Source organism: Lepisma saccharinum, chromosome 15, assembly GCF_977018435.1.
Source record: "Lepisma saccharinum chromosome 15, izLepSacc3.1, whole genome shotgun sequence".
NCBI classification, from domain to species: domain Eukaryota; kingdom Metazoa; phylum Arthropoda; class Insecta; order Zygentoma; family Lepismatidae; genus Lepisma; species Lepisma saccharinum.
Window position 1 is genome coordinate 77,152,810 of NC_139243.1, and position 13,019 is coordinate 77,165,828.

At 35.6% G+C, this 13,019-nt stretch overlaps 1 protein-coding gene across 1 annotated transcript in view; it reads right to left on the bottom strand.

Moving 5' to 3' along the window:
• LOC145999757 (uncharacterized) overlaps positions 1-12,189 on the bottom strand; it is a 36,834-nt gene extending 24,645 nt beyond the window's left edge. The window contains exon 1 of the mRNA XM_083137048.1: positions 12,109-12,189. The gene's annotated coding sequence lies outside the window, so the exon portion shown is untranslated. The remainder of the gene's footprint in view (positions 1-12,108) is intronic.
• Positions 12,190-13,019: the final 830 nt, after the last annotated feature.

Sequence of the window (13,019 nt, forward strand, 5' to 3'; positions counted from 1 at the left end):
TAATATTTTTGGTTACTGTGTCTTTTGAAATGAGAACTAATTTTGGCACTTCATCTTTGCCATTGATTGGTGTACTTTCCTTATTATATACACCTTTAGTTTTCTCTCTTGTACAGATGAACCTAGATATCAATGAATATAATAATGGGTCATGATTTTCTAAATTATGTGTAGTTTCCAATACAACAATTATAACAGGTTTTGCTTCCAAGGGAAGGAAAGGAATTACTAAGTGGTCCACTTTTTTCAAATCTTCAAAATATACCATTGTACTTCCATTTTGTAATTTACTGCTCCTCTGAAATAATTTGTGACAACAGAGTTCTAAGGTACTAGTACTTACCCAAACAATACTTTGCTTACATTTGAGAAAACTATCTACGACACTATCATGAGAAAATGTGAGTTTATCTAAGGAAACAGATGTTTTGTAAACATCTGTTAAGGAATGTAGCATAATTTCTGCAACATCACATTCTGTGAAATAGATACATTCTTTACTATGTGTAGTGAACCATTCAACCACTCTATTCAAGGTGTTGTATGTTAAATTTGTTGGGTCAAGACCTGTATGTGCCTCGCTTGCTTTCTTCGGCAAAATGTCGTTCAGCATATTGCTTGTTGGTTGTTCTACAGCGAACCTTAAATGCTGCAGAAAGCTGTCTACGTCGTCGTTTGTTGCAGCAGTCGTCGTTCGTAAATGTTTTCTTATATAGTCGTCCGATTCTAACTGAAATACAGAATATTTGTTTATGTCCAAGAGATCCAGCTCTTCCATTACCTTCTGGAAACTAAGAGAATTTCTATTCTTCTCTGACGTCATCACTCTACGGTCTGATTCTGTCGAATCGTCGCCGAAGTCCAGAGCTGCTGGGGTGTATATGATATACCTTTCCACAGCAGCTTCCTTATATCCTGCCTTTTTCCTAATATCTAGAAACGACTTAAAGTACTTTCTGAGATAGAAGTCGCCATTTTCTGCAAAGAGAAGATCTTCAAAGCTGATTTTCGCCCCAGCTTTCCTGTGTTTCGCTTGAAGAAACCAACACTTCAACTCCTTGCCTTGATCAACACTGATGACCACATCATCAAACTTCTCAGCTGACTTGTCTTCCATTGAGAGGTTGTAGCGGATGTCTTCCTCCATGAGAGCTGTGATAACAAACAACACAGCTATCTTCACTTGATAATCCGCGCCTTTTAATTTAATTCCAAGGTCTAGCATCTTCTCATAACCTTTGTCTCTGGCTTCAAATAGGACATCCTCCGAAGGTGGAATTTCTTCCATCGTGATTCAGATTTACGGTTGTCTTCACCCTGTATGGAACTCTGAGAAGATTATATTTCCACTTTCCACTTTAGTTGATAGCAGCAGTTCCTGAAACGTAAATTATTTTATGAAATATCGTAAATCCAAATGCCTAACTTGAGCTTGGTCTTATCAAAGTACAGAAGCTAATTCCAGATATACATTCTATGTTCAGCCGCTGAAACTTAAAATATTAATATATCTTTTCTAACTTCTCAGTTTATTATCGACGATGCAAGTGAACGATGAAAGAATAGATGAACGAGAATTCAACCGTCAGAGAAACAACCATGATATTATCCTGCAGCAAAATTGTTAGTCAAAATCAGTGATTGTTTTAAGTCCCCTTCATGCACATATAGGCTAATCGGAATTGCTCGCGAACCACTGTGCAATTTACCTCCACGAAAATTGAAAGAAAGGCCAAGATGGTAAGCGCCGAATGAAATTCTCGTGAGGGCGACGTCCAACTTAAAGGCAAGGCTACATGAATGTTTAAGGAATGGTCATCATTTATCAGACACAATTTTCAAGACAAAGAAAAATTTATGTAAGCAAAGTAAATGGTAATTATTTTTGTAGCAATTTTGATTATTATACCTTGCATTAAATGAATTGTTTTATTTATATACACATTTCAAAACCGTCAGCTTTTTATGCCGGTCCCTGTATTATTTTCGGCAACAACAACATCACAGCTTTATACACAGATTGAGAAAAAAGAAGGCATTAAAACATTTGTAGAAATATCCAGTTTGAAGCTGAATAGTACTGTAACTGATCTCAAGTTATGTAAAAAGTATAATTAATTATAATGTTAATTCTCACATTTAGAAACAAGATTAATGATTAGTGTACAGTTTCGTTGTTAAGGAAATTGTTGTTGAAAATACTTGAATATAAATAACTAGAAATTTTGTGTAAACAGAATCACGTTTAACAAAACAGAAGTAAATGTATTTCCCTTGTGTTAAATAATAATTTATTCTGATGTATCCACTACAAAACTGTGATGTGATTTGGACCTAAATACACTATTAATATTTATCAAACTTGCTGGAAGTAGCGAAAGTGGCCGCGGTGGCTCAGTCAAAAACGCGTCTGACTACCATGCTAAAGGTCCCGGGTTCGATCTCCGGCCGGTTCAAATCCGGGAAATTTTCTAACGATGGAAGCGGCCCCGGCGTCCACCCAGCGTCGAATAACATGGGTACCTGGGGGAAACCCTGGGGGGTAAAGGAGGTCGGGGGCGTGATGCTCATCACATCACCCCCACTCACGACTGGATCAAGAAAGTGTGGGGCGTTACACCCACACCCCCTATACGCCTTCATGGCGTGGTGCATAGGGGAGCACTTTACCTTTACCTAGAAGTAGCGAAATTAATTAAGCATGAAGTAAGATGCCCAAGCCTCGACTGCACCAGACAACCATTGCTTTTGGTTTCAAGTCAAATTATCATCTACAATTAATTGTTCTATATCTTATATGTACTAGGTTACAACAATTCCTCTATAAATTCGTGAAATTACTTAAAACCCTTATGGTTTGTCAGTGTACAAGGAAACTGTTAGTCACAAATTTATTGAACTTCTAGAAACGTTTTGATAAAGAAGTCAGTGGTAGTTAATTCTAGTAGCAAAGAATGAAAATCATAAATTAATGATTCCAATAAATGATTAAAGCCTCAAATCCTGAGTCTTCATAAAGAATTAGGATTCCAATGTTAGCCATCAAATGAAGAACTAAAGTGGAGAATTGAAGATTTAAACACAGAATTAAGGTCTCAATTTCAGTGTTCAAATGTAGAGTTAAGGTTTCAACTTGTACCGTCATATCAGGAATTGCACTCCAAAACTGAGTTTATGAATTCTGATGTTTACTACGTTAACATGAATGCAGATGTATTGGCTTCTGTTGTTAGAATAAGAATCGAGTCGAGTCTATGGCTGGAACCTGTGTAAGCTCAAATTAAATTTTGAACTCAGGATACAAGAAAACCTGCAAAATTATGATGTTAAAATGTCTAGCATATTTCAATGTTTAAGATATGCAAGAGAAACAGATAAGTGAAATTGAAGATTCTTTAAAGGATGCTGAAGAATATTTGCACAAGTACAATATGGATTTAATGACAATTGTTTTAATGCCCTGGACATTACATTTCAATTGTATATTCCATACGTTCTGAATATAAGTTCATCCATTGTTTATTTTGTGAATTGATTACTGTGTCACAGACAATCCGTATAAGAATACAAGTGCATAGACTAACTAGCAGACAAGTGCATAGACTAACCTTACTTATTACATTCAACTGGATAGAGCAAGTTTTAGATGTCAACTTGTCAACGAGATTTCAAAATGATTAAGTTACCAAGAGTTTGGAAATATTCATGGCAACGAGTTAACAGGTATAGAAGTCGAAAATATATCGACATAGACTTGAATCATAGCTTGTGCAAAAGTTACAAGTGAATATGCGAGGAATAAAACTTTTATTAACGTTAAATCGAGAGTTCCATTTACCACAATTTGAGATTATCTTCGTCTTTTTCTCACGACGTTAGGAGCGTAGTAATCTGGTGGAATTTGCTAACATTTTGCTCCAACTCTGAATCAAATACTGCAGATAACATTTTTTAGGAATGTTCACCAATGTTAGAACAAATCAAATCCAAAATGCCAAAGAATGGAAGCTTGGGGAAGTCATTTTACAGGTGAGAGTTATTAAATAAGTAATTACACTTACGCTGTAATTTTTCTTAGGTTGGCCACACTGCTTTGTGAGCGTGCATATTCGTGTGGTGTGCATTTGTCATTGATTTAGTGTATATTTGACCTTCGCAATCAATTATTTTCTTTTATTTTGTGTTTACCGAGTAATAATGACAGCGTACTCTCCATTTATACGAATGAACAGTGATCAGTAATCTCTCTTTTCTGATTTGAAGGTGTGTTATGGACCGAATTCTACCCAATGCTACCTATCGAAATATACCCTAAAAGGTTAAATGTCCAGATGACTTGCGACTTCATCGATAGTTACTCGCGGGTCATAATCAGGGCAAGGACGTGGTCAATGTTGTCTTCAATAGTGGATGTGAATGGGCATTCTGCTGCTGCTCGTACTTGAAACTTGTCCTAACGTTTTCGAACTTCTGAATCCATTCGAACACACTTCATCGTGGTTAGTACTTTTCCAATATTGCGATACAAGGCTTTAGTGGATTTCGGCCTCTGGCAATCTCATCTCTGACAGCTGAAATACTCTTGTCCACGAGTTCTCAACCTTCTCCACGTTTTAAGTCACACATCTTCGGTAGCTGGTTACGTTGTACTCCTTCGACTTTATTGTTCTCTCATTTGGTCGAAGTTTGATTGTGCTTCTGTTGTACATTCTTCTGTTCGTCCTTCTCAACTTCGGATTTTCAACGATTTTCATCTTGCTAGCATTCGCCTGTGTTCGGGTGCATTTCCTATCGGTTCGGTGGTCTGCTTCTTTTTGAAGGTATCGGAGCCCTCATATTGCCACCATCTACGCTCGATGACAGAACTTTTCCATTCATCAGGTCAAAGCAATAACTGGTGAGAAAACAAAGTTCACGCTTGTCCTTATTTTTTAATCTTTGTCTTTTTTCTTACTGACGTCTCAATTGCAGAGATTACTAGTACGTGACGTAACGCCCTCACTGTTGGAAAACCAAAGCAAAATCTTGTTTTATTTAATTTTGAGGATAACATTATGTTCTAACTGTACAATCTAAATATCAAGAATGTTCCACAATGGCGCAGTGGTAAAGTCGTCGCCTTGAAATCAAAAGGTCCCGGGTTCGATAAACGATGGGTGCACTACACTTTAACCGTATATCAAGTCCCTAGTATCCTTTCTGTGCATGAAGTGGACTTCAAAACAAAATCAAACACAAATCTCAAGAAAATCTTTGTACCCGGCATCCTCGATTGTTAGAGATAATTCCGTCAACTCTCAATGAAAGGGTTCCATATCGATACCCGGAGAGGCACATTTCTCGGAGATTTTGATCTCACTTTAAATTCTATGTCCAATCTGGATAAACTTTCCTGAGCATGGAGTAAACTTAAAACAACCACACACTGTCATATATAATATCCTGCTTTACATGTTTTGATGTAACATTTGTACTGTAGTGTATATTTTGCAATATGGCTAATTATGAAAACAGACTGCATTTAAGAGACGAATATTTGAAGACCGAAAACATTTATTCATATCTTATGCCAGGATGCGAATCGTTTGAAGGTTGAATGCAGAAACATTTTCCCGCTGAATTCAAAAATGTGATTTTTGAAAATGGCAGTTTTTATTTTCATTACCCAAGGGACATTTAATTATGAAATAACGTTCTTCAAGGTATCAGAAGAAATGCTTTCAGAAACGAATTTCAAATCTTTTGAGTTTAACATCAGCATTATCCGCCCGAATTTGGATTAAAATAAATATTAAAAACAGGCAGGAGGAATCAGACTCGTGAACACTTCTATGTAAGAATCATGTGTTCGACTGAGACGGAAAAAATACATAATTGAACTTCAAATGTTTCGCATCCAACGTCTGCACTAAACGCTGTGAAACTCCGCTTACACTATTTGTAATTCTTTTGGAGTGGCGACTAAAGATTTTGTGAAGTCCTTACCCTAACCAGTCACAGTAATTTGTTGGTTAATAAGAATAGTCCTGTCTTAAATCGCATTACAAACATGAAAATCATTATTTGAAGACTTACCTTCACACATTAAAAGGATCTACATCCTTCCTCGGACGCGGCAGCTCACAATTTCTCAAACTCCATCGGCAAAATTGCGTCTTAAATTGTCCAATCGTTGCACTGCATGACACGGGAAGACTCGGGACGGAAGATAGATACGAGTATTTATGTAATGATGAATTGTCGATAAAAGTCACAGAGAGATGATTCGGCAAAGCACTAAAATTATTTCTTGTAATGTTCTGCAAATTCAATCTTTTACTCTCTCTGACAAAAGTCAAGATTATATCTCGCTTTGCAGATTGCTTGTCGTTCTGTTCCCAAATGTGTACAGGTGACACGAAGGTTAGGGAAGCTATATGCGAGGAAATTATAACACATTAGATTTCGGGAAAAAAGAATAGGTTTACAATTTGGTCTGCTGTTAGTATTTATAACAAATAACCAAATAATCTCCAACCATTAAATTAATTTAATGAGTTACTTTGTCAATAAGAGGAAAGCAGGGAAAAAGTGTGCCAAAACTCAAACATTCACAAAACCCGCTATGACAATACTCCCTTCCAATCCAAATCTGACCATGGGTAGGTGTTGTCACGCGTACTTCAGTCTGCGTTTCAATGTTGTTTCAAGGAAGAAACCTGTCGGGTATTTTGTACTTTGGAAACCCGTTGTTTGATGGATAATTAACTGTGTGCTGTGAAACGGGGGTTGCATAGTAAGAAAATGCAATGCGCACGAATTTCCTCTGCTGTTATGGCATTCAAACATCTTGTTGTAAACGTTTTAGAACAAACCTCTGTTTTCTACAAATGTATTAGATCTTTTAAACATAGACAAAAAACATGTTGTCCTTCGACGTATTGAAAAAAAAATTTAAGATAACATTTAGCAAGTGAAACACTTACGGTCTCTTTTATATTTCGCTAACGACCACTATTTTATATGAGGAGAACGCACTCCTGTACGAAAAAGTATATGAAATGTAGGATAGCTTGCAATTTCAAATAGTTGAAATTATCCTTATAACAAAGGTTCTAAATACATATTTGCCATTATTTATTTGCCTATTCTATTGGTTGATTTTCAATAGAAGCAAACAGAGAATCTTCTACGCTGAAGATGAGAGTGACGTTACATCTCGAAAGCTTGGAATGTCTTTCACAACTCACCTGATCGGTAGCACGAGAGAATCCGTTCATCATGGTTTGTATGTAATTAAAACGTACTTATTTTTGATTGTCATTAGATAAATCGCAATTTTCCCCTATCTTAAATGGCATTGTTGTTAATGGCAATTTATTGCGTTCAGTTTACAACACATTCTGATGTATACGAGCAGACCGTAGCGTCTGCGGGGGAAAACTGAGCCCTGAAAACCCGTAACTAATCTGAATCAGCGCTATACTCTCCATGAAAGTTTAAATATGCCGTTAGTAGGCAGGCATTTTAGCAAGATTAATAATTCATCCAACCTCAGGAACCGACTTGGCTATATACATTATCGCACGCAGATTGAAGAACGAATGCGAAGAACTAACATAGGAATCTATGTTATTATAGTAGGAGGTCACGACACAGATGTAATATTTAATGCGTAAGAGTAATATAAAAATGTCTCATAATGGTGCAATTTGTGAAAATTAATCTTGAATACAACAATTGTTATTATATCTTAGGGGAACTATGTAATTTATTTTAAATTTCACTCACACAAATTCATTGAAAGTTAGAAACATATTATAGAGCCGAAGTTTTATATTCAAGGATAGTATAAAAAATCATATTTCTATAGTATACTTCATGTATACACCTAGAATACATGCATTGAATTGTTTCTATCCTCATCGCTTACAATGTATTCTAGACGATCTATTATCAATTATAGTATTATGCTCTAAATTTACCATTACTAAATAAAATGAACATAATAAATAACAAAATTTAAAAGTTTCAAAATATAGCCTAATACAGGAACATTTGCTGATGAAAATCTTAAGAAAGATTAGAAAATGAAACTGTCAAATAGATTCGATGTTTTGCAGGATTTAAATAATGATGAAAATATAAATGAAACAGGCGTAAATAAGAATTGGGAGCATATACGTAATGCAATAGAGCAACTAAAGAAACTATATGATACCATAAACCAAGAAAAAGTAAACCGTTGTTTGATAATGAATGTCATAATTTAATAGAAATAATATATGAGGCCAGACTTAGGTGGTTAAATAATTCTGATTATACAGATTTAATAAATTATAATAGATTGAAGCGAGAAGATAACCGGACGTTTAGAATTAAGGAAAGAAATTCATTGAAAAGCAAGATTAACGAAATTGAAACAAACAGCAAAAATGAAAATATCAGAGATTTATATAAAGGTGTAAATGAATTTAGAAAGGAGTGGCAAACTAAAGCAAACTAGATAGAAGATAATAACGGTGAATTTTTTTCTGATCCAAGAGATATTTTAAATTGATGGAATAACTAGGTACTTTAATGACCTTTTAAATGTTCATGTAGGAGATAAATCAGAAGTAAATGAAGTACACACAGCAGAACCTTTAGTTCCAGAACCTAACTTGACTGAAGTTAAAGATGCTATTAGAAGGCTAAATAATAACAAAGCACCTGGCATTGATTTAATACCAGCTGAGTTATTTAAATATGATGGGAATTCGTTACTATGTTAGATTCATAAACTAATTTGTTAAATATGGAATAAGGAAGAAATCCCTCAACAGTGGAAAGAATCAATCATTGTTCCTGTAATTTTTTAAAAGAATGATAAAATGAACTGCAATAATTACCGGGAATTTCTCTACTCTTAACATCATATAAAATATTATCTAACATTCTTTTAACAAGGCAAACCTCATACTCATAAAATTATAGGTGATTATGAATGTGGATTTAAACGTACAGATCAACTACAGATCAAAATTTACAGTAACTGTTGGTTGAGTCATTTAACTCCTACAAGAAGTTTTAAGTATTTAGAAATATTTGAATTCGGTTCCAATACGAAATTAAAATCATCGTTAGGTACATAAAACTTGAAGGTAGAGTCTGAACTTTTTATATTTATTAATTATTTTTTAATAAATTATTATCGACCGGAGCCGTGCTTTGAAATCCCGTGTTCGACAGTTGCATATCCTCCGCCTGTAGATCTGTAAAACTGTTTCACATTGCCAGCTCGTTGGGAAAAATTGATAGCGGTGCAAAGAAAAGAGATGGCCAAGAGAAAGAAGTGGAATATGAAAAAAATGAAAGATGAAGAAGTTATTAGTGAATGTGCAAGTAAGGTACAGAGTAAACTGAAGGAGAAAGAGAATAACAGACTTCGAGTGGTTGAGGAAGAATGGGAATTAATAGAAGGAGTGATAAAGGAGGTAGCGCAAGAAACTTTTGGAGAAGAGAAAACTAAAAGGAATGAGTGGTTTGATGAAGAGTGCAGACAGGTTATAGATGAGAAGAATAGAGCTAGAGAGAGAATGCTACAGAGGGAAACTCGAAGTAATGCTGAGAGGTATAAAGAACTAAGAAGGAAAGCACATAGGATATGCAAGGAAAAGAAGAAAATGATGTATAAAAAGAAGATGCAAGAAATAGAAGAACTAAATCAGCAAAGTGAAATAATAAAATTCTATAGAGCTATAAATAGAATGAGAATAGGATTTGAGCCAAGAATAGAAGTATGTAAGGATAAGAATGGGAAAGTAATTGTAGAAGAGAATCAGATACTGAATAGATGGGCAGAGCACTTTAAAGAGATTTTGAATAAAGTGAAAGACCAAGAAGATGAGCAGTATAATAGGAATATACGAAATAGGGATGGTCATGAGGTACAAGTACCTAGTATTGAAGAAGTTGAATCTGTAATGAAGAAAATGAGTAATAATAGAGTTCCAGGCGAGAATGAAGTGATAATTGAACTTATCAAACTTGGTGGTAAGGCATTGTTGGCAGCAATACATAGATTGATTGTAATGATATGGGAAAATGAAACAATGCCCCATAAATGGAAATCTGGAATAATATGCCCAATTTATAAGAAAGGTGATAAATTCATATGCGGAAATTACAGAGGCATCACACTTCTTAGTGTGGTCTATAAGATCCTGTCAGGATTGATCAGTGAGAGAATAAAATGTTACACAGAAGATATACTGGGAGAGTACCAATGTGGATTTCGCACTGGCAGAAGCACTACTGATCAGATATTTATAATTAGACAGATGATGGAAAAGTTTTATGAACATGACGTGGATTTGCATTTTTTATTTGTTGACTTCAGGCATGCTTTTGACAGTGTTAATCGAAATGAACTGTTTAAGGTACTTGAAGAGTATAATATTCCCTTCAAAATAATAAGACTAATAAGAATGACTATGAGTGGTACTAAGGCACGAGAGAAAGTTTGTAGTAAACTGAGCGAAGAGTTTAAATTCAATACAGGAGTGAAACAAGGGGATGGCCTTTCGGCAGTATTATTTAATCTAGCATTACACAAAGTAATGAATGTAGTTGACAAAAAGGGAACCATATTTGGATAGTCCAATCAAATATGCGCATATGCAGACGATGTTACAATCATTTCTAGAACAATAAGAACACTTGAACAAATCTATGAGCAAATGGAAAGAGAAGCAAAAAAAATAGGGCTCACTGTAAATGAAAAAAAGACAAAGTATATGAGAATGTCTAACTCTGAGATCAGAAGAGAACCTCAAGATCTGACAATTGGAGATAATAAGTTAGAGGGAGTTCCTTGTTTTAAATATCTGGGGACAATGGTATATATTGATAATGATATGAGTAAAGTAATAAAGGAAAGAATACAGGCAGGCAATCGTGCATATTTTGCAAATATGCAGTTGTTTAGAAATAGACTGATCACAAGAAATACAAAGCTTAAAATTTATAAGACACTGGTACGACCAGTTGTCACTTATGGATCAGATAATTGGACTTTGAAACTGTCAGATGAAAATGCCCTCAGAATATTTGAGAGAAGAATATTAAGAAAGATATATGGACCTGTGAAGGAAGATGACGACTGGAGAATAAGATATAATGCAGAGTTAGATGATTTAATAAAAGGCCAAGATATAGTGAGATTTGTCAAAGCTCAGAGAATAAAGTGGTTGGGGCATGTGGAGAGAATGATGGAATACCGGATGCCAAGAAGAATGTTGAAAGAAAAGCTTCACCATGCAAGAAGAAAGGGCAGGAACCGACTTCGATGGATAGACGACGTCGCTGCAAACTTGCGGACAATGAAAATTAAAGGATGGAGGAGAAGAATTGATGATAGATTGGAATGGAGGCTGATTGTGGAGGAGGCCAAGGTCCACCAAGGGCTGTAGAGCCAGAAAGAGAGAGAGAGAGCTCGTTGGCCGATCATCCTAGTCGGTCGAATTTCGATCTCTTCATCTGGTGACCAAAATTCCTGGGTTCGAGTTTGCCAGTATTATATGGGTGATCTTAGCGATTAGCCAATGGTGGCAGAAAAGTAACGAATATTACCCCAAATACAAAATACACACACAAAGTTAGTGGCATGTTCACCAACATCAAAATAATTATCTTCCGGACTATGCTATTTGAGATTTGAGGTCCAACTAGATGCGTAAGAATTCCTATCTGTGAGAAAGGTAAGCAAGTCTTTCAGATAGTTGTTGTCTGTCATTTTCAGTGTAATATACGAATTTCAATTGTGAAAAGTGTGTAAATATTTTTCATGAATTTTCCCACGCCAACAAGTATGTTCCTCTAATTAATTGTTCGTATCAGTAAACGTAATTGAGTTAGTTTGTTCACATTATGCACAGAAAGGCTACTCGGGACTGAGCCTACAGTTTAAAGTGGGATCTCAACCACTATATGTGCCTCCATAGGATATTGCACCCGGGGACCCTTTATTACAAGAGACGACATTCCGTCATCGGAGAAGTTCCACCTTCTGCTTACCTTTTCAGTTCCGATTCTTGTCATTTTGAGTTAATCTATTTCAAAATAAGCCAATCAAGGAACTGCACTCACCTTGATATCCTAACTCGGATCACATGCTGTAGTTATATGAAGAAGGACTTCCATCTGTTTAAGAATTTTCTGTACTTTATTTCAAGTACTGTCACTCTGGTATGGTGATAAACAACAGTAGAGTCATATTATAAACAGTGTTGCAGTTCTTTTAGGGTCTAGGACCTAGAAATTAATAAAAATTATGTTTAGTTTGTTAAAATATGAAACGTCGTGTACAATACAAGTTAATTTGCATGCTATATCACTAGGTGAGTAAAAAGAAATGAAAGTAGATTATTATAAGCTGAAAGTTATTGACATATTTTTACTTTGCCAAGAAGTAGTACGCCCAGCGTTCACCAAAATTATCCTCTCAACATTTTATACTAGACATGTCATTTAACACAAGGTTTTCGTGTGTTGAATATGGATTTGGATTTAATTTCAGAGGTACCAAGAGCAAAAATATAATGTTAAATACACGAAAATAATAAAAATGAACTAATACGCGTCTGCAGGTGAAAAATACCACACAAGCATTGTTGCGTTTCCTCCTACGATTCAAGAAAGGAAGAGTGTTCATTCATTCTGTATGGCGAACGATCCGCTTTCCTGCCACTTTTGGCTAATCGCGAAGATGATGACGATATGACGAAACTGACGAAGGGACACTCGCAAAAACACTACCATATACAGGACGCGTCGTAGCGCGCTGTGCTAACCACTCCGCCACTGATATCCGTGAGTATCTTTAAAAACGAGGCTCGTGCTCCTGCCACATTTTTTGCTTGGCTTCGCAATGCAGAACCCCTTTCGCCGTATAATGCAAATCTACATATAAACTAAGTGACCAGTTAATTGTTTACATCTGTAGATGGCAACATTGGAATTTTGCTGCACCAGCTTGCCTTTTTCTTGGCAAACCCCAT